Consider the following 22,049-nt stretch of genomic DNA (forward strand, 5'->3'; position numbering starts at 1 on the left):
GACTCCTCTGACTCTGTCTTTCTTCCCAGCATTCTCTCTGCCCTGAAAATTCTCCCTACCCATCGGCCAATCAGCTTTTTATTAACAATGAGAGCAATACATATTGACACTGTACAAAGATTGTTCCACAGCACCTTTAGATTGATAATTAAAAGGTACCTTCCATGTTTCAAGCTTTTTCTGTTCCGGTAGACAAAATTGATCTGTTCCATGCTAGTTAATCTGCCTCCTTGACCACCTGACCTGGTTCTCACTAAATGAGCACATGAAAAATACAACAAATGCTGTTGGGATAAAATAATTACACAGCCTTGTCTTACCGAGACTTATTTGGCCATTATTACTACTACTGCCTGTCCAATATGTCAACAACAGGAATGGCTGCTACTTCTTTGATATGGCACCGTTCCCTGGGGGGAAAGACAGCCAACTGGTGGCAAATTAAGATTGATCACATTGGACTTCTTCCAACATGGTAGGAGTAGCAATTTGTCCTCAGAAAATTAGACACTTATACCTAATATGTAGCTGCATTGCCATCACATCCATCAATATAGTTTCTAAATACCTTATTCATCATTGTGATACCTCACTCAACATTTATTTTGACTGGAGACTTTATTTTAAAATAAAATAATTGGGCAATTGGCCTCAAGACCATTTCTAATTTTTCTTTATTCATAATATGGCTTAATTTCTAAAGCAATAGCATTGATAGATGGGCCCTTTAGGAGTCAGTTAGACCTTGAGAGCTGCATACAAAATTTAAAAAGAGCATGAGTTTATTTTTTCTTTCTTCTGAATAATCCAATCTGAAGAACTATAAATATAAATAGAAAAGGGCAAGCGGTATGTGCAGGTGCCACTTCCTATTTTTTTTTTTTAAATAAAAGTACAAAGGTAAGAGAGACATACATAGACCAGAGAATAAGGTTCTGAACACTGATGTGAGCCTACGTTGTCACCGAACACAGACTGACCAGAAAAAGTGTGTGAGCCCTGGCTTGATTAGTTGGACTTGCAATTTGTTCTCAATCAACTTTGCACAATAGTCACTCTACACTTTCTGCTCACTCTGGATTAAACTGACTGTATTAGTAACTTGGTCCATTCATGCAACCAAATATCTGCCAAGAAGCAACTAAGGGAAGATGGCTTTTTTTTTGTCTCATGACTTGAAAGTATAGTCCATGGTGGGACAGGCAAGTAGAATGAAACACTTTGTTCAAAACGTAGACTCCTCATGTCATCATACTTTTGTAGAAAAGAAAGCAGAAAACAGACCGGAAAGTGAGCTATAAAACTTCAAAGCCCATGGGCTGGAGAGATGGCTCAGAGGTTAGGAGCACTGACTGTTCTTCCAGAGGTCCTGAGTTCAGTTCTCTACAACCAGATGGTGGCTCACAACCATCTATAATGATATCTGGTGCCCTCTTCTGGCGGGCAGGGGTACATGCAGATAGAACAAAGTACACATAATAAATAATTAAATATTTACAAAAAAAAAAAAAAAAAACACTTCAAGACCAGCTCCCAATGAACCACTTTCTCCTCTTGGCCTTTCTCTCTTAAAGGTTCTACAGTATTGTCAAATAGCTGAGAACTAGGTATTCAAATGCATACATCCATAAGAAGATTTCATGAGCAAATCACAGCAAAAGCAATGCTGCATTTACAAGAATACTCAAGAACTGAGAGCAAATACTCTGCTCATTACAACAGGCAGGTTATAAAATTTATCATCTCATTACAATATGGATTTTCTCAGTCAAATTTGGGTTTTTAATGAAGGCTATTTATTAAATAGTAATAAAGTAATTATTTCTGGATGGTGGGATTATGACCAAGTTTGAGTTGGTTTTTATTCAAAACAATTTTCTAAAGATTTTAAATAATACTTCGATTAAATCTTTAAGAATTTCATTCAATATATTTTGATTATATTGACTCCCCCACTCCTCCCAGATTTACCCTCAACCTCCCTAATCACCCAACTTCATCTCTTTAAAAACAAAACAAAAAGACCCTGAGCCCTTGCAGACTTTCCCCATCCATTTTACCACACAGAGATCTACATAAACAAAGAAATTCTGAGAGCAGAACAGATAGCCTTCCTCAGAGAAGAGCACGTCAACTGGTTATCCAATAGCAAATGATCATCCCTGAAAACAGACATAAAAGCTACATTATGCAGACTAAGCAGGGTCTATTTATGTATGTAGGAATGTATATGTATAGGCATGTATATGCATATGTATATGATATATATATATATACATACACACATGTATATGTATATGTATGTATGACCTGTCCTGAGCCATTAGAACATTAGGACTGAGCAGATAAAGGACACCCACTCACCCACCTGGGGCTGCCTGCCTGGTAGGGAGAAGAAACCATCAGCCTTGAGACACAGGGCAGTTGGGCACCATTATGGTGAGAAAAATATATAGTGGAGTATGGGAGAGAGAGAGAGAGAGAGGCAGAATGGTTCAGGTCCTGTGGAGAGAGGCCGATCAAAAGAGATGAAGGCAGTGAGGAATGGGCTGATATGGGTGACCTACTTGCCATCTGGGGCCATGATGATATCCAGAACTGGGCTGTTGCTAAGGGCCATGTCTGAGTCCATGTCACTACCATGGTTGTAGTCGATGTTGATGTCTGTGGCTCCTGTTACCATTGAAGGCTGTGTGACTGCCCAGGGTCTATGCATCCACACTTTCCTAAGAGGAAGAAGGTAAATCTGATATTTTGAAATATGAAATAGTTTTTATTACATTATGTTTAGTCATAAATTATATATATTTTCAATATTGGATAATTCACACAATTACCCGCATATAATTAGTCTAAATTTCTCTGATTTTTCTCAGGACAATTTAAAGATAATAAATGTTATTATCTGGGTGTTATTATTGTGTCAGCATGAAGAGAATATTGTATTAACTTAATTTTCAGGAATTAAAAGTATAGTAGGAGCAAAAGCACTCTTGATCACATTCTACATTTGTATCTCCCTGTTTTTATTGTAGAAACTGGGATCAATAGAACATTTCAGCATGGGATTTTCCTCTTTTAGAATACATGTCATAAAAATCAATCTTACATACTGAAGAAAATGAATTTTCATGAATAAGTATGAGTGAATTTTCCTTAATGTATATGGTTGTTGAAACTTTTGAAACTCAAAGGAAATGAAGATTTTCATCTTCCTTGTATGTCTCTTTTAATCATTCTTTATACTTATCTAATTTGCCAGCCACCAGGCTTTAGTTTTAATTAAAAGCAAAAATGGGGGAATATTTTGAATGTCAGTATGGGATTTTCTAGCCATTTAGATAAAACTTTGAAATAGCAATATTGGAGTTAGTTATATACATTTTTTAAAAAGTCCAAAATTTCACCAAACTTTATTCTTTTCGTTGATAATGATAGACTCTACTAACTGAAGACTAACAAGAACATGCTTGTAGCTGAAATAAATTTGGTTTGTTTACTTTGCTACTGTAACAAATGATATAGGAAAATAATCATGAGACATTTAATAGGAGATATGAGGGAAGGACAATTTTAGAAATTGCTAGGTTTAAGTTAATTTTAAATTTGCCTTAGCAAAGATTAATCAGCACATATAAAATATTTAACCAAATGCTATACTGATTCACCACTCAAATGTATGTGTCCTTGCAGAAGTATAGAAATATTTTGTCTGTTCTTTTATTCCTGAAATATATATATTTGATCAATTTAGTGTTGTGATGTGTGTGTGTGTGTGTGTGTCTATTGTGGTTTTGATAGCTTTGTCTGTTTTGTTAGTAGTATGTCAATCAACTTGCATGTCATGATTTCTAAGTTATCATCAATCCCCTAGCTATTACCAGAGGTGCTTTTAAAATTTTTAAGTAATCTTACTATCAAGTAGGTCTTCAGCTCAAAGGAAAGGGTACACCATCATTCCCTAGGGATTTGATACCCTTAGTAATCTACAACACATTTATAACCATAGTATTTTGACATCTTCCAAAGAAATCATCCAAAGAATCTTTTGGATTCTTTCTACAATCTTTTCAAATTTGGTCTGATAGTAAATTCTTAGGACCTGGTAATTTTCAATGGTAAAGGATTGGAGTAATGTGATTTCTGAAGTGGAATATCTACTAAGAATACAGTATCTTTCCCAAGAGAATTAAAAAAAAAACACCTATTCTTTGTAATTGATTGTATTTTATTAGTAGATTCCAGAAACTATATTTGTTTAATATTCTACCACATAGGATCATCCAGTATCTTGAGTATTGTTTATGTGTAAAGGTTCATTAACAAAGTTCATCTTGTGTAGATTTTTGTTTTGCCTTGTTCATGACAGTTTTAGTTATTAGCAGGATCTTACCCCTAGTGGTATTCCTAGGAAGAGTCTTTCTCTGATGATACTCTCAAAATATGCAATTATTTAAGATCACATAACAGCTAATTAGCTGGTAGCTAGCAAAATGAGGCACTGTGTGCTTGTTATTACTAAGATGCAGTCACTTTTTCTAAGTTAGTTTATTACCATGAATTATCAAAACTGAGGATCATGGAATCTTCCATATAGAAAAAAAATCCACAGGACTTAAACGTATCACTAATGATTTATCATTTTGTAACTATCCAAAGTATTGCTAAAGACATTGTTTTGGGTATCTCAGGACTGTAGAAAATAGAATTTTCATTATTGAAGCTAATTTATAACATACTTAATTTATCTATAAGTAATTTTGAAACTACCCAACATGGTAGGAAACACTGTAATTTCAGTATAAAACAGAGCACCAAGCAAAAGAATTGTGTTGTTTCTATAAAATATATGAAATCAACTCTTTGTGGCTTGATGACTGTGAGTAATTTAAGAATCAATCATAAATCTTATTGTGTTTACACCCTTGCAGGCATAAGCATATTTGTGAATTAGCAGGCATATGATTATATGAGCCACAATTATCTTTATTTACATGACAGGGATCCACCTTAAAGCAAACCATTTCTTCATATTCACTCATCATCTAATATTGCATGCCATATTTTTAAAAGATTACTTTATTCCATATGTTCCTCATTGATGTGACCAACTGAGGTATTTCTGATTCATTTTATTCTTCACTAAAATTCATAACAATCCTGTCCAACAAAGAGATAAAAAAGATGACTCAGTTGAGTTTTTATAAATCAAAAGGTAGTAAGGCGATTCAATAATTGTAATTTAATGCACCAGAACTTTAGTTTTCCTTCTATTTTTGTGTACTCATATAAATACATACATTTCCATCTGTGCTCTTGTATAGCTTCCTTAAATAGTTCCTTTTAAAAAGCATTAACATGTATGTGCAAGTTACTTTTGTTTTGCTTTGACCAAATTGCCCAACATAGGCCATTTAGGAGAGGAAAGTCAATTTTGGCTTATGGTAGTGAAGATCTCAGTTCTTCACAGAAGGAGAGGCACAGCACAGCTGTACTGTAGGAGCTTGTGAGGGAAGTTGCTTCTATCTTGGTGCATCAGGAACCAGACAATGGTTTTCAAAGACTGGACCACGGTGGCCTACTGCCTCCAGCCAGGCCCCACCTTTTACAAGCTCCACAACTTTCAAAATAAAATCATTTCGGGAGATCCAGTGTTCAAAACATGAGCCTATGGAAGACATTTCAGACTACAACTATAACAGTAGCCAAGTCTTAATTAGAAGTATAATTTATATGTGGAAGTAAATGATTAGAAAGCCATTATTAATAATTAATAGAATATATAGTTACCTATTATAAAGCATTTCTAATAACAGTTAAGTGATTATGTAAATTCTATACATACAGAATACCTTTATATATGCAGGGATATATATGCTTTATATATACAGGTATGTCTTCTTCATTAGTTACTTTAGTTTCTTTTTCCTATATTTATAGCTTTAGTTTTTATTATTTTGCATGAATTTTTAGCTTAAGTTTCTCTTGAGAGTGTCTTATATAAGGACTGTACTTCACTTCTTTGAACTTGATAAAATATTTCACAATGAAGTTGCCTGCAAAAGCAATATTTTTAAAGTCTGCACTGTGTAACCAAGACTCTAGGCTTATGAGAAGAAATACTTGATTTATGAGTATAGTCCTTTAGAATATTTTATCACAGATTTCCTGGGGTAATTATTGTTATATAATTTCAAAAATGACATATTTTTCCTTTCTGGTAAATATTTCTAGAAATATCAAACACAGAGCAAACCACACTACAAAATGAACCACAGATATAAACAAATGTGTAAAATAATATACATATCAAACACATTAGTTTTTTTACAAATTGTTACAAGCTATCTCAATCTACAGAACTCTTGACTTCCCAAACAATTAACATTGAGATTGTCCTGAACTGGGCTCTAGAACTGGTGAATGTACTTGCTGTGTTCCTCACCACATGCATTGGGGAGGTATATCTTAACTCACTATCCACTGTGCTACATGCACTACACTAATGTCTAAAGTCCCAAGATTCAGGTTGTTCACTTCCTATCATTCAGGAAATTGTCATTAGTCTGTTCCCTCTAGAAGATATGTCCATAAAGTCAAAATATAGAATCTCTTTCTAAACCAAACTTTTGAATTTTCTTAACCAATATCTTCTTCATTAGTTACTTTAGTTTCTTTTTCCTATATTTATAGCTTCCGTTTTATTATTTTGCATGTTTTTTAGCTTAAGTTTCTTTTGAGAACATCATATATGAGGACTGTACTTCACATAATTCCACCTCTCCTTCTGTCCCCAACAACTATTCCCATATGTTTCCCATCACCTCTGAAATTCAGAACCTTTCTTCTTTAATTTCTATATACACATACTCTCTCTCATACGTGTGTGTGTGTGTGTGTGTGTTGTGTGTGTGTGTGTGTGTGTGTGTGTGTGTGTGTGTGCAGAAAGAACCTGCAGAATCTGTTTACTGATATTTCTATGAACATGTGTTTAGGGATGGTCACTTGGGATTAGGTAACCAATGAGGAGCTGGTCCCTGGAGAAGATTGATTTTTCCAGTGAGATTCTCCCATTCATCTTGTCATAAGGCATAGTCTTGTCATTATGTGGGACTTGCCTAAGTGACTACTTTCTTGAGATTATGTCGGCATAGATTTCATGACATATATAGAAGACATTTTCTTGTAGTAGACATCCTGATCCTCTGGCTCTTAGTTCTTACAGTCTTTCCACTCTGTCTTCTGAATGTTCCCCGAACCTTTCATGTTACCTTAGCTTTATCAGTCGGGATTCGGTTGCCCAGGATCAGATGTCCTTGGGCATTTTGATTGGTAGTGGATTTCTGCAATAGTTTCTGCCGAGTGCAAAAAAGAATTTTCTGTGAACTACTTTTTTCATGCCATGACCAAATACCTGACAAAAGCTATTGAAAAGAGGAAGGATTTATTCCTCCTCATGATTTCAGGAGCTATTAGACCATCATGATGGGAAAGAAATAACAGCAGAAGCTGATGGGAAAACTCTTTCTCTCTCAGGAGCAGAGACACCCAGTGAGACACTGAATTAAGTTATAAAACCCATAGCCTTCCATCACTTCCTCCAGCCAGGGACCATATTCTAAAAGTCCCATGACATGGGGTTGTAGGGAACATTATATATCCAAACCATCACAACTTCCCAAGTTAGTCATAGATTTATACTTAACTAATTTTCATCTAGATGGAATCTACATTATATACTGATTTAGTCAACATTTTTATTATTATTATTATCATTATTATTATTTTTTTGCTTTTCACTGAGTCTACAATATTATCTCTGAATGTTGAATATAGTAGCAAAGGCATATCTCCCACTGATTTTTACTACTCTATGGCAGGCTTCTCAGTATCAGCCCTATTTATATTTTGGAGTACCTAATTCTGTTACTTGGGACCATTCTGTGCGTAGTTCCATGTTTAACAGCATCTCTGGGATCTAGTTGATAAGCAAGTCAGTAAGAACTGTGGGTGTTGTGACTACCAGGAGCATCTTGGGACATTCTCAATGTTCTGTGGGGCATAAAATTGCTTAAGGCTGTGGACTGCAGCTATATGATATTCTGTTACATCCTTCCTAGTGAACTATCTGCTCAACTGCAGCTACAAATTTGGTTGGTTGGTAACAGTCTAGGTCTACCAAGAAGCATAAGACTACTCAGTCATCCTGAAAAAGAAATGCTTTCATACATGAGCCAGATTTTACACGAATTTAGTGAGGACTTTTCAGTTAGAGGGGCACAAATATGAGTATGTTGTTCTTACATATAAGCAGAGATAAAGAAAAGTTGTGGAGGCCAATACTGGAGGATCTCTATCTGTATCACCAAAACAGACAGTTCTCCAAGGCTCTGGGAAAACTCGTGGTTCTCCAGGATCTGTAAGAAACAACACACTCAGTCTGGAGCAGCAATTACATGTCCAAGTGCTTGCTGTGAAACTGCTGTTAACCACACATCTAAGCGCCACATGTCGAGCTGCAACCAGTTTCAGCAAAACTCTTCTGCAATCATTCCCCCTCCACTTGCGGATGTGACTTACTCTCATTGGCAAAATTCAAATCTGGGAGACAGAAAGAAAGGGACTCTGTAGAACACCATTCAAGGGGTTTTGTTTGTTTGGTTTTGTTTTTTGTTCATTTGTTTTGTTTGGAGGGGTTATTTGTTTGTTTGTTGTCTGCATTTCAGAGAAAGCACAGAAAACATTATCCAGTGCAGGAAGCTTAGACATGCCTCTAACATGCCTTTAACAAGAACATGGCCTCTTTTACAGTAAGTTATACTAAGCTAATGCTGGTAGGCTTATATTTGTAGCTATTGTTAAAGAATTTTCCAGGGTGGTCCAGCAGCAACATGTGAGAGTTCTATTTACCTGGTAACCTGCTTATTACTTTGTATATTTAATTTTTGTTGCTTAGTTTCAGTTTTAATCCATTTTTAATAACTATATAATTGTTTAAGGCTTTCATTTGTATTTTCTGGAAACATCAACTGTCATTTTTTCTTGAAGTCTAGAGTATAGGACTTTTTCTTATGCATTTTAGTCACTGAGCTAGCCTCTTGGGTGTAGTGCACGTTTAAGACTCATTGTTTTTTTATGAGCTGTCTTTGGCTTTTTTAATCAATTCATAAGAGTATATGTATGTGTATGGATAAACACAGAAAGAGAAAACTATTTTATATTTATATTGATGTGCATATTTTGATTTAGGCCTAGACAGAGCATTAAGACTTATCTTGTAATTTTCTCAATTGCTCAAATTTTCTCTAACTTCTTGAATTAAAAATAATAGTAAGGTCACATGCACTTCTAGGCAAAAATACAGACTTCATGCTGTACCATAGCTACCTCTATACTACAGCACTGCTAAGATCCTGGCAATAACAATGTATTGTTTCTTTTTTCTATAGATTCGTTACTTTAAGAATGATACGTAAGTGGAAGCATACAGAATGTAAGCTTGTAAGAATGACTTCTTTCTACTTCCCCTGATAGCCATATACATTGTTCTTACATTTTTGTTTTCCTTTTCTATTTCTAAGGTATGGATGTCCTTACAGGAGGCTTCCAAAAGAAACCCACCTTAACTGACACTATCAGCCCCAGAAACTGAAAGAGAGCAATTTTTTATATTTTAGACCTCAAGTTGTACTATGTATTAAAGAGGTCCTCACCTCATACACTCTCTTGTTAAGGTCTAATTATGTTAATGGGGAAGAATGCTAACATCTCTTTGATATCATACACACACACACACACACACACACACACACACACACACACACACACGAGCGCGTGCGCGCGCGCGCGCGCGTGTGTGTGTGTGTGTGTGTGTGTGTGTGTGTTCATACTGGTTTAATACAACTTTAGAGTAATAACATCTTTCTCTTGCATTCATGTTTTTTATTGTGGTGATATATTCCTGTTTATATTTTTTCAGTAACGCTCATCATAAACACCATTCTATCTGAGACAAATATACCACATCAGTTACTATTTGAATAATAGAAAATCTGCAGTTGGCAGCCAAGTTTTTAAAAGGGGTTGACTTCTTGCTCTTTCTGTTTCTATAGAAAAAAATTATTCTGTCAAAGGAAATGCGGGTTTTAGTTTGGCCACTTTGAAGATTTTTGTCTTCATCATTTAGTTCAGCTGTTTTCTAAGACGCACTTCACTGCAATTTTCCTTTGTATTTCTCCTAATTGGGGTCCATCAATGTTTCTTCAGCTGTATGTTTGATGTTTCTGTACTGATAGGAAAATTGCCAGACAGTAAGAGTTCAAATACTGTTCTGTCTTGGACTTAATTTTATTGATTTCCTATACTTCATATGGGCTTCTCTGAGTGCTGTCATCATATTACTGCATATTTTTAAGTGTATGAAGCTTTGTTCAGCTCCCCAGTTTCATCTTCTACCTTGTTTGAAATATTAACTAAATTAATTCATTAGTTAATAATGTTTATTCAGTATTTTCATTTCAAAATTCTATTCAGTTGCATCATTCCAGGTTTCTAGCAAGTTCCCATCTTTCTACTCTAAGTTTAATGATCACTATTTTAAGTTCATTATTCATAAGTAATTAGAATCTTTGGATCACTAGTGCTTCACACACACATATTTCTTTATCTTGATAATTGTCCATTTTCTGGACAATTCTGCTAATTTTTATTAAATAATAGTCAGTGTGCTTATAAATTATAGTGTACCCAACTGATGACTTTCCTTAATGGAAAGGTCCAACACTTTCTAGATATGGATGTCTTGTCCTTGTAGTCTGTCCTGTCTTCTAAGTCACAGACTTTGTACTTAATGGCATTTGTAGTTTTCACTGAATGCTGCACATCTTTAGGACCCCACACCTTGGTAATCTATATACTTACTTTATTCCATTATCTTCAAAATAAGACCACAGACATTATTTGCCCAAATCTGTAGGCAAACTATCCTAAACTAAGCCTTGCTCTTTCTTTGACTCTTGAAGTTCCACTCCCACCCCCAACCCCGAACCCCATAGTGTCTGGGAACGGATCAAGAACCATCATGCCGTCTTTTACTCATTTCTTGGTTGCATCCCTCTGCCTCCTTTGGTTTCAGAATTTGGACCTCTCTAGTAGTGCTCTGATACCTTCAGTGGACTGCTTTTGTACTAATCTAGGTCTTAAACTTGTTTAACAGAGGGTTCCTCTGATACAAAAAGTTTACTATGTCAGTAAAAGCAACTGAACTGAACCTTTTCCATTCCTTCAGTGCACTGGGCTTCCCTAAATACCAACAAAGATAGTCTTTCAGTCATCTAGTCCCTTGTTCCTAGCGATATCTCTTCAATTTTTCTTTGCTGTAGTGACTCAGTAGTCCTCAATTTACACTCTTGCCATTAAGCAACCAAAAATGTTGTTTTATCAAGTTTAACATAAGCTTTTTGTAGTGATTGTGATGTTCCTAAGATTAGTACAAGTAAGTAGCCTCCCAAATGCAGTTCAGAATTTCATAGTTAACTATTACACATCCACTATGGCAATCCTACATTTATGTAAGCTTGTTTCCATTAAAAATACTCAAATATGTATAAGCTTTATTGAGACTGCAGGTATCTGTTGAATCTAAATGAAAGTAGCCCTCAGGAAGTCAGAAGAGCATTTCAAACTGCTCTGAACTAGGTTATTTATAATCTGCTAGACAAATACTACTTGAAGCATCCATAACTCAGCTAACTCAAGACATATCCACACAGTGGGACGTTATATCCCATATGCTAAACTAGCTCATTGAACAAAAACAGTGCATTAATGTCTACTATGCAGAGAACTTTGATGTTAATTTTCTGACTCTCAGCCAGTGGAACATGCTAATGCTATTGTGGTAAATGTGAGATCTTCAAACACCTGTCCAGAGAAACTGGTCTATGAGAGATTTTTTTCCCTTTATTGGAATAAAAACAGATGATTTCTTATGCAGGAAATGTTTTCTGTAAAATAGATGAAGGTGATAGCATTAGGTTATAAAGATGCAGATTATTTTACAAATAATTGTGCTGGATTTCATTCCTATATGTCCCTATGAACTAGGAATAGAAATTTATGGGAATCAGTAAGATAGATCAGCACTTTAAATTGCATCTGTTCAGATTTTCTGCAAGCTGAAGCCATATTTAAACCAAACAACAGCATACTTTCGAGCCAAAAATTATTATAGGACTATCACATCACAAAACATGAAAGAAACAAGCAAAGACATAGTGAATAAAACTATTTATTAAGCATGAAAACAATCCTCCTCTGGGATTATTTGAATGCAATGTAAGAAGCATTTCTTTCCTTGCCTATCATTTCTGCAATAAACATAAAATTATACTTATATTTTCTCAATAACACATAGATATCCCTCCTCAGACCTGTAACTGAGGAAAGTATTATGGACTAGGAAATTCTTTTTAGAAAAATGGGGTATGGGTGTAAGTAAAAGTATTGATTTATGAAGTAGAAAATAAATCTAAGGGCACAAGTTATATGTGCAATTGGGGAGTCGCTCCGGGTATTCCTTCTGAGGAACACATACATTTTCCAAGGATAACAGCAGGATAGTAGACAAACTGCAGCCTTTCTGTTCAAAGGACAACAGAAATTCCTGTAAACTGGAGGATGGACCTAATGTGCCATTTGTCTCATAATGTCCCAAATCTTTAAAATGTATCTTTTTATAGGCCAGTGCAAATACATTTATGCAGCTATATTTACAAAGGAGTAGATTAAAAAAATCTATTACTATCACTCTGATCACTTTTAATAAATTAAAATTTACTTTGTGAAATGGCTAATTACTAATCATTGAAAGGTGTTGCATTATTTTAATTAAAAATAAATGACCTGAATAATGTATGAATACATGAATGGTTAATTGCTCAAACTGCAATGATATTATGAAGTGCTTAGGTCAATATCTGTGGTTGAATGCATGTACATATATTTATCTGCTTCATGCATTTTTTTTCTATTCTTATCATGGTCATTCAAAAAATAATTATTGGTTCTATTTGAAAGAGATAGACTCTCTTAGTCTTTAGGCTTAATATTCATGTTGATATCTTTAATTTTGGATATGAATTTGGAATTAATAGGCAACTGACTAGAATACTAGAAGAATTCTATTTGATAGAAGTGATATGAGAAAAATACAAAAACATACATATTATTTGTGGCTATGGTAAAGGGTTTCTCTGATTTCTTTCTCAGTCCATTTATCATTTGTGTATAGGAGGACTACTAAATTGTTTGAGTTAATCTTGTATCCTGCCACATTACTGACAGTGTTTACCAGCTGTAGGAGTTCCCTAATAGACTTTTTGTGGTCACTTATGTATACATGTAGGCATCTGTACTGGCCTGCCCTTAGAGTTCTGACAGGATAGACCTCAGTTGCAGTCACTAAGAGCATCCCCTGTGCGCATTCTCTACGTTTCCTTATCAAAGGTGGGCCTTGTACACCTCCCATCTCCCTCTCCCTTTCTTTCTCTTCCTCATCCCCAGAGACTGGTCCCAGCCCCCTTCTCTTCCCTCCTCTCAATAAACCTCCTATATGGGCTCTATTGTATGATGTGACTCCTTCCTGCCATTTCTAATACATAACACATATCAACTCTTTGTTTCATTGATTCTTTGTATTGTTCTCTTTGTTTCTGGTTTACTGATGTCATCCCTCAATTTGATTATTTCCTGGCATCTACTCCTCCTGGGCGAGTTTGCTTCTTGTTGTTCTAGAGCTTTCAGATATGCTGTTAAATTAATAGTGTGAGATTTCTCCATCTTCTTTATGTAGGCATTTGGTGCTATGAACTTTCCTCTTAGCACTGCTTTCATAGTGTCCCACAAGTTTGGGTATGTTGTCCATTCATTTTCATTGAATTCTAGGAAGTCTTTAATTTCTTTCTTTATCTCTTCCTTGACCCTGTGTTGATTCAGTTGGGTATTATTTAGTTTCCATGAGACTGTAGGCTTTCTATAATATGTATTGTTGTTGAATTCTAACTTGAAGCCATAGTAGTCCAATAAAATACAGGGGGTTATTTCAATTTTTTTTTTGTATTTGTTGACATTTGCTTTGTGAGCATATATGTGGTCCATTTTACAGATGGTTCCACAGGGTGCTGAGAAGGCAGTATATTCTTAACAATCTTACATACTGACATTTTAACTGGTAATCAGTAAAGAGTCAAAGAAAGAGCAAGGCTTAGTTTAGGATAGTTCGCCTTCACAGTTTGCCTACAGGTTTGGGCGAATAATGTCTGTGGTCTTATTTTGAAGATAATGGAATAAAGTAAGTATATAGATTACCAAGGTGTGGGGTCCTAAAGATGTGCAGCATTCAGTGAAAACTACAAATGCCATTAAGTACAAGGCTGTTTTATTTTATTTATTTATTTATTTATTTATTTATTTATTTATTTATTTATTTATTTATTTATTTATTTATTTTGGTTTTTTGAGACAAGTTTTCTCTTTTAACTGTCCTGGCTGTTCTAGAACTCACTTTGTAGACCAGGCTGGCCTCAAACTCACAGAGACCCATCTGCCTCTGCCTCCCGAGTGCAGGGATTAAAAACGTGTACCACCACTGCCCAAAGTGAGCTGTGTTTTAAAGCAACCACTGTGAACAACAGGATTGGAAAACTTTAGAAAAATCTGTTCAAAGAAAACTTGTACTCCAATGGAATGCTTCATTTAGAACAAGCCTAATTAGACATGTTGAACAGTGTTGCGGAGCCATATTCAAAAGCACATGATAGTCACATATACACATTTTGGTCACTAAGATTAAGACAAGGAGCATAAGAAATGTTTGGAACAGGATATGAAATGCCTCCATCAGGGTATGACAGAGGTCAGGCTTTACCTCTACATAGGAAGAATGCAATGAAGTTTTCCAGGTGGTGATTGAGTTAGGCAAGCCAGTTTAAAAAATAATAGCAAATGTGTGTGCAGTGCTATGGTACAGCTGTTCTTTTTACTTTGTAAAAGTCTGTACTCATTAACAACCTTACATGCCATCATTAAGGTTTCTTCCATTTATAGAAGAGGAAAATGTAGGTTGTTCTCACCTCTACGAGCTTAGGCAATGGAGAAGAAACAAAACCAAGTTTAAAACTCCAGGTTTTCTAACTTCAAGAATGATAACAGGCACATCAAATTATTTTTAAATGCAATATATAAGTAAGTGATTAAAATCTTTATGAAAGCCTCTGAGGCCTCTTATTTATCTCAACCATGATCTGGCTCATGATTTATCTCAGAAGATGGAGATGGAGTGGTGGATGACAAGTGACATCCATTGAACCTTCCTAAACATTTTTCTTGTACTTGAGAAAATAAGTACAGAGCAATAAGGGGATGCTAAATATTATATCCCATAAAAAACTACTACTCCTCTGCTCCACTGGATTTTAATGCTTGCTCTAAAAAATATTGATATGCTCAGTATCTTACTTTTAATTTCCAAATAGCTTCCAGGGAATTTAGGTGAGGTAGATAATAAAAAGGTAATAAGTAGTACATGAAAGAGGACGAAGTAGAAATTTTAAAGGATATTTTAAAATTCTTTCTAATAAATATTGCCTGTTTCCAGGTTAGCTGGCCTAGCTTTTGATTTAAGAACAGACTGACAACACTATAGAGATTCAAACTAAACAAAGGTTTTAAATTATATTATTAGACATGTAAGGAGAGCCTTCTGTATATATTTTTTCAAGTTTCTTATGCTTTCTGATTTTAACACATTTTCATTATTCAATAAACCTCTATTCCTGGTTTATGATTTCCAATTTAAAACTAGATCTTATTCTTAACTAGAAATTATGATTATTCATATATATTCTTTTTGAGGTTTGTTTTTCATTAGCGTGACATTTATTTGTGCGTGTATGTGTTTTGGTCTGACTGGATTCCGAATAACACAGGAAACACACTTCTATGGTATCTGTAAGGACATTTCCAAAAATATTAAACTGAGGAGGAAAAACCATCCTCGAGTATGGTTGACCCCATCCCTTGGCCTGGGTCCTAGAAAAAGTAGAAAGAAAAATTTAAAATGCTAGCTGATGAGCAGCATTCATGTCTCTGTACTTCCTAATTGCAGAGACAAGGTGACTAGCCACCTCACACTCCTGCCACCATTCTAGCCTCACCACAGTAGATTATACTCTCAAGTGATAAGCCAGAATAAGCACTTCCTTCTCTAAATGTTTCTTTTGGTTGTCATTGTTAGGGATGTTTTCCAACAGAAAGTAATGATTACAATTGGGAAACCATTTTTCCTATCCTTTGTTACCTAGTAGACCTTATAAAAGTTAAACACCCTGTGCCCACAGTAGCTGAACCCCATTTAATAACAATAAAATACTGTGCATTGCTAATACTACTGGATCTCAGGAACAATATACACACACATGTCAACAGACTCTTTTTTTTTTTTTTTTTTTTTTTTTTTCTGAGACAGGGTTTCTCTGTGTAGCTTTGCGCCTTTCCTGGAGCTCACTTGGTAGCCCAGGCTGGCCTCAAACTCAAAGAGATCCGCCTGGCTCTGCCTCCCGAGTGCTGGGATTAAAGGCGTGCGCCACCACCGCCCGGCGTCAACAGACTCTTAAGGGGGCCAACCAAGAATTTATAGAAGACACAGTATAATAGGATTATTATAATAAACTATCTTCTTATATTTATCTAATTGAATAGTATCCAATACAATTACCCGAGGAATATCTACAATGACATATAATTAGTTGTATGTAATAATTATTGCTGTACTAAAAGTCAAAATTTCATCTAAAATTTACAAATATAAATATGAAGTTGCAGTGTCATAATATAAATATGGACTTGTAATGGTATTGAAAATTAAAAATTTGGATTGGGTATTACTGTTTTCCTTTGTTTTGGGATCTCTTTTTCTTTTTTAGTTTTTAGATGTAATTCAACAGGTTTATAACTGATTTGCTCAGGAATTTATTTCCCTGGAAAGAAATAATTAATCAATTAATTGAACTCATAAATTGATTAAATTTAAAATAGATTAAAATACTCATGAAAAATTAGCTTTGTTACTATACATAAAACTCTCAAACCAATTCTGCCTTAAACATGCTATTTTCTTTTTAATCAAAGTCAGTAAGAGTTCTATAAAATGCTACAAAGGCAAGTTCCACGTGTCCAAGGTTTATAAATATAAGCTAAGAAATGCACAATAGAATATAAAGATATTTTTATAATTAGAGAATCTAACAAAGCTAACCTATCTGGGACTGACTTAGTTTCAAAATTTAATGGTTATATATATGGACCAAAAAGTCCAATCATATAGCAAAAAAATCATCAGCTTATATCACATTAACATAAAATCTATACCTTTGTACATTACAGTGTTCTGCCAATGTTATATATTTTTAAACTCCTAGTTATTTATATGCTACCTTCAACTACAAAATACAAGCTGGGTGGTGGTGGTGCACACCTTTAATCCCAGCACTCAGGAGGCAAAGCCAGGCAAATCTCTGTGAGTTCGAGGCCAGCCTGCTCTACAGAGCTAGATCCAGGACAGGCACCAAAACTACAGAGAAATCCTGTCTCAAAAAGGAAGGAAGGAAGGAAGGAAGGAAGGAAGGAAGGAAGGAGGGAGGGAGGGAGGGAGGGAAGAAAGGAAGGAAGGAAGGAAGATACAATAAAACAAAAATGTTTTTATTATTAAGTTGATTTGAATGTTAATGCTCTATAATTACTTCTCTGTTTCTTCTAGCTTTTGATACCAAATAAAATACTTTCATATTTTAAGACACCATACATGGATGACTCTTTAAAGTTAATGGATGCCATCTGTCTAATTAATATAACATTTGTAATTTAAAAGGTAGAATTTTTTAGAGTTTGGTTTATTATGCACTTTACATTGTAACAGTGTTAACATGTAATTTAGCCCTTCTATTACCATGTAGGTTGGTTGGCCCTTCCTTGCTTGATCATCTTTAAATGTATTTAAAAAAATCTCAAAGAAAAAGAGAATGAGGTAAAGACCAGTTTAAATCCCTAAAACACTATTTTAAGTAGAATTGTTATATACTTACACAATGCAGTTACATCTAAAATGTGCATGTTTCAATATACATAAACAATTTTTTTCTGAATTCAAAGACAATCCGTGGTTTACATAGTCCTTAACAATGGTTCCTATAGAAAGATGAATGTGTGTTTATATATAGAGAGACATGTAGTATACAAATGTGTGTGTGCATATCCATATATGTATGAAGTCTTTTATTTATTTATTCATTTCACTTTTGTTATTAAAATAGTACATATTGGTGCATTAATTGCACAATTTGTTATTCAGGGCTTCAAGCCAGTGTTGACAGTAGTCTGGTAATCTTCATGTATATGATATAGGAAGGTTGTAAAAACCTACTGTCTGTAAAAATCATCTAAAAGTCCTAAGTTCATCAAGGGCAGTGTATTTGCTTTATCTAATTGGTTCTCTCTTTGGTTGTAATCACATATAACAGGTTCTTATTAATGTATGGATCTATGTCAGGAGATCCCCACTAAGATTAGAATTAGTTCAAGACCTTAGCTCCGGTTCTATGGACTTTCAGAACAACAAAAAAAAGCTCTGTGGAAAGTAGGTGAGGAGCACAGGCAGGAAATTATGGAGATAAATAGTATGTTATCACATTTTAATCAGATCTGGGAACCAAAGCTTGTTCATAGACTTTAAAATAGAATTAAATTTTATAACTCTAAGGTAGGAAAAATAAAGGACACCAGCCATGGCTTATTTAGAATGATAAATGAGTCAATATCTGTAGAAGTATTTTGACTTTCCAGGGACCATGATATGAGAACTTGCAAGGTATGGTATTTTTGAGCTGTAATTCCTATCATTGTTCAATCATTTGTGCTATCTCAGTCTAGGGGAACAAAGGTCATCTAAAACCTCCATTGTTTCAAACAATGAGCAAATCTTAACTTCTTATGATTGGACTTGTCAAGTGAGGACACACCTTCTTTACCCTCTGACTATCATACCAAACTCTTAGCTCCTCTTCTTGGGCATTTCCACTAGTCTTTTACTGATCCACCCTTCCTGCACCCTTCCTACATAAATAAAAGTACACTGAAGTCCAGAGCTGACACTCTCCTCTTTTCTCCTTGTACAATTTCATCCAAGTTACGATTTATAAATTTAGAGACTTAACATAAGGATAGAACTCCCATTCAGATTCACAGTTTACCTATCCACTACACGTAATCATCGCTCAAAGTATAATTTGTATTGCATGATGCCTGAAAATCATATTTTCCAAGCATGTTGTATACACACTTTCTGAGCTTCTCTTATACACCATGACTTAGAAGTTCAGGATAAAAGCATTGAAGATGTCCTGTGCTTCTCATTTCTGAAAAGCAGAATAAGTAATCTTCAGCAAAGGAGGATGACTCTACATTAATTCAAATCCCAAATACTGCCCCTTTATGCCATTTGCACATCATCAATCCTGGTCTCGACCAGTATAATGTCTTGCCCACATCATGTGTTTTTCTCCCTAAGTAATCAGTGCTCTCTATTTACTAGCCAGAATGACATTTATAAAATATAATTTTGATCATGTCATTTCTCTTCTGGAATTGCTTGTGCTGAATGAGCTTCTACTTTTCTCACTCTTATCTTGATAACTGCTACCAATAATGATTCCACTTCCATACATCTGAAAAGAAAAGAATAACTAGACCAGTATAAACAAATGTCTACACTATAGAATGAGAAAACTGAGTTTCTGTTTCGTAAAGTAAAATCTTGAGAACATTCTTAAATGTTCTCAAGACACACATAGGAATTTCAATCAGCTCTTCTTGTGGGTTTTCTGTTTCCTAAAAGACCACATATGGAATGAGGGGGCTGGAGAGATGGCTCAGCAGTTAAAAACATTTTTCTTTCAGAGGACCTGGGTTTGGTTCCCAGCACACACATGGAGTTGTGCTAATATCTGTAACTCTAGTTCCAGAGGATTCAGCTCCCTTCTTTGACCCCTGTGGGTACCAGGAATGCACAAAGTATGCAGACAAAACACTCATACATATAGAAAATAATAAAATAATTTTTGAAAAGACCACATGAAGGTGAAGCATAAGAATGTTTCTAAGAAAGTAGTTGGAGCTTTTACTATTTTTCCTTCTTATCAAGACATTGCAGAAAACATGCTTAGTACTTGAGAAAATGGGAAAAAGGGAAGGAGGAGAAAAGAGGAAGGAGGAAAAGGAGGTGTAGAGAAAGAGAAAAATGAAAGAATAAAGATGGCAGATGAGAGGAAAAGAGATAGGAAGGAGAAAAAGAGAGTAGATCTGTTAATAAGATGATAATATGCTAATAAATGCAAATTTCTTTTGTGCAGATTTGACTATTAAAATCTGAAAAGGAATTGTAGGATGCATGAGAGTCATATAAGTTTCTTAAGTATGTAAAAAGCCATATAACTACTCAACCAAATTACTAAGTGTGTAAAGTAACATGAAATATTTCAATGTTAGTATCTACTAGCACTCTCCAAGTTTCTTAAAAATTCTCACTTCTTATGATTGTCATAGCAACTAACATATTCTGAAATAATTTATCTATAAACAGAGAAGTTGAGAACAGTTTGCCAATGTACTTATAAATGATTCTCATTCTGGACTCCTTATAGCTGGGCCATTCATATGCAAATTTATAACTAGAGATACAATTGTTTTCTTTGTGTTGGAGAGAGAAAGCAATCATGTCCTGCCCTACCTGCAGATTATTAATTAACTTTACATTCACTATTATTAAAATAGTTTATTACTCACAATTGAATGTGGTAATGAAAAATAACTGCTTGTCACAGGCAAATATTACCAGAAGTGTAATAGGGCAATGAGAGTCACACAACCCAAAATGTAATCCATTTGTCATCTCATTGAAGATCCAATAAAGCGGGAAACATAGTAGTTTAACAAAATGACTCTGGGATTCCTTATAGGAGAGAAGGAGAAATGATGAGACAAACAAGGCTCTTATTTGGCATTATTTATCGTTAGTTCAAAAAAATTTCTGTAATATCTAACATTCCTAGAAACAAGATATTTCCCATTTGTGGAAATGGAAGAAAGCTAAATTTATAAAAAGTCATATATTCTGATAAAATATACTGTGGGAATTAGTTCAGGCCATAGGATAAATTGATCACATAAATCTCTAGCAAAATATATTAATAGCTACAGTAAAATCCAATAAAACAAAATTAGCATCCTTATGCCTCGGGGCACATTCGACCTCTCCTACAGATTTCAGCTTCCAGAACAAACTTCAGCTCTGGCCTTTCCTTTCCTAAGAAGCATTCTGTTTTGGGGGTTATCTATCATATTTTTATTTCTTTTAAGTAAAGAATATTTAACAATAAAACATGTTGAATTAGAAATGTTCAAGGCTTGTTTCTAATATCTTGAAATACATAAAGAAAAAAAAACTGACTTTGCCTTGCCTTTAATCACGTGGCTCTTCCTGGGAGAGGTAAATAAACATCTTTTCATTCTGGATAAAACACTGACCAAATACCAATGAAATGATTCCACCAAAGTCTAGCATTGTAAACTAATGAGATTATGGGGGTTACCTATAGGTGGGGATTCTTATAGGAGTATGGACAACTGCATCATCACCAAAAAATGCACACCCTACCTATAGGTGATGACTCAGAATGACCATAGAACTCCCTTCTCAGCTTTCATAGTATTCCGCCAAAGATTCTTCCCTGCTCTAGAAACTGTTCACTGCTTATGTCAACTTTAAGAAGGGACTTCTGTGATTTTGTAACATTATGAATTTCTGAGTCCTGTAAGTTTCATGAACTTGATGAACTTCTAAGACTCACTTGTTTTCTCAAGTCTTAAAACCTTGTCTTCTCCTTCCAAGCTAGAATGCTTCAACATGGGATAGACAGAGGTACTCCATCCCCTTCCCT

Source organism: Peromyscus leucopus, chromosome 17 (genome assembly GCF_004664715.2).
Source record: "Peromyscus leucopus breed LL Stock chromosome 17, UCI_PerLeu_2.1, whole genome shotgun sequence".
In the NCBI taxonomy this organism is placed as follows: Eukaryota; Metazoa; Chordata; class Mammalia; order Rodentia; family Cricetidae; genus Peromyscus; species Peromyscus leucopus.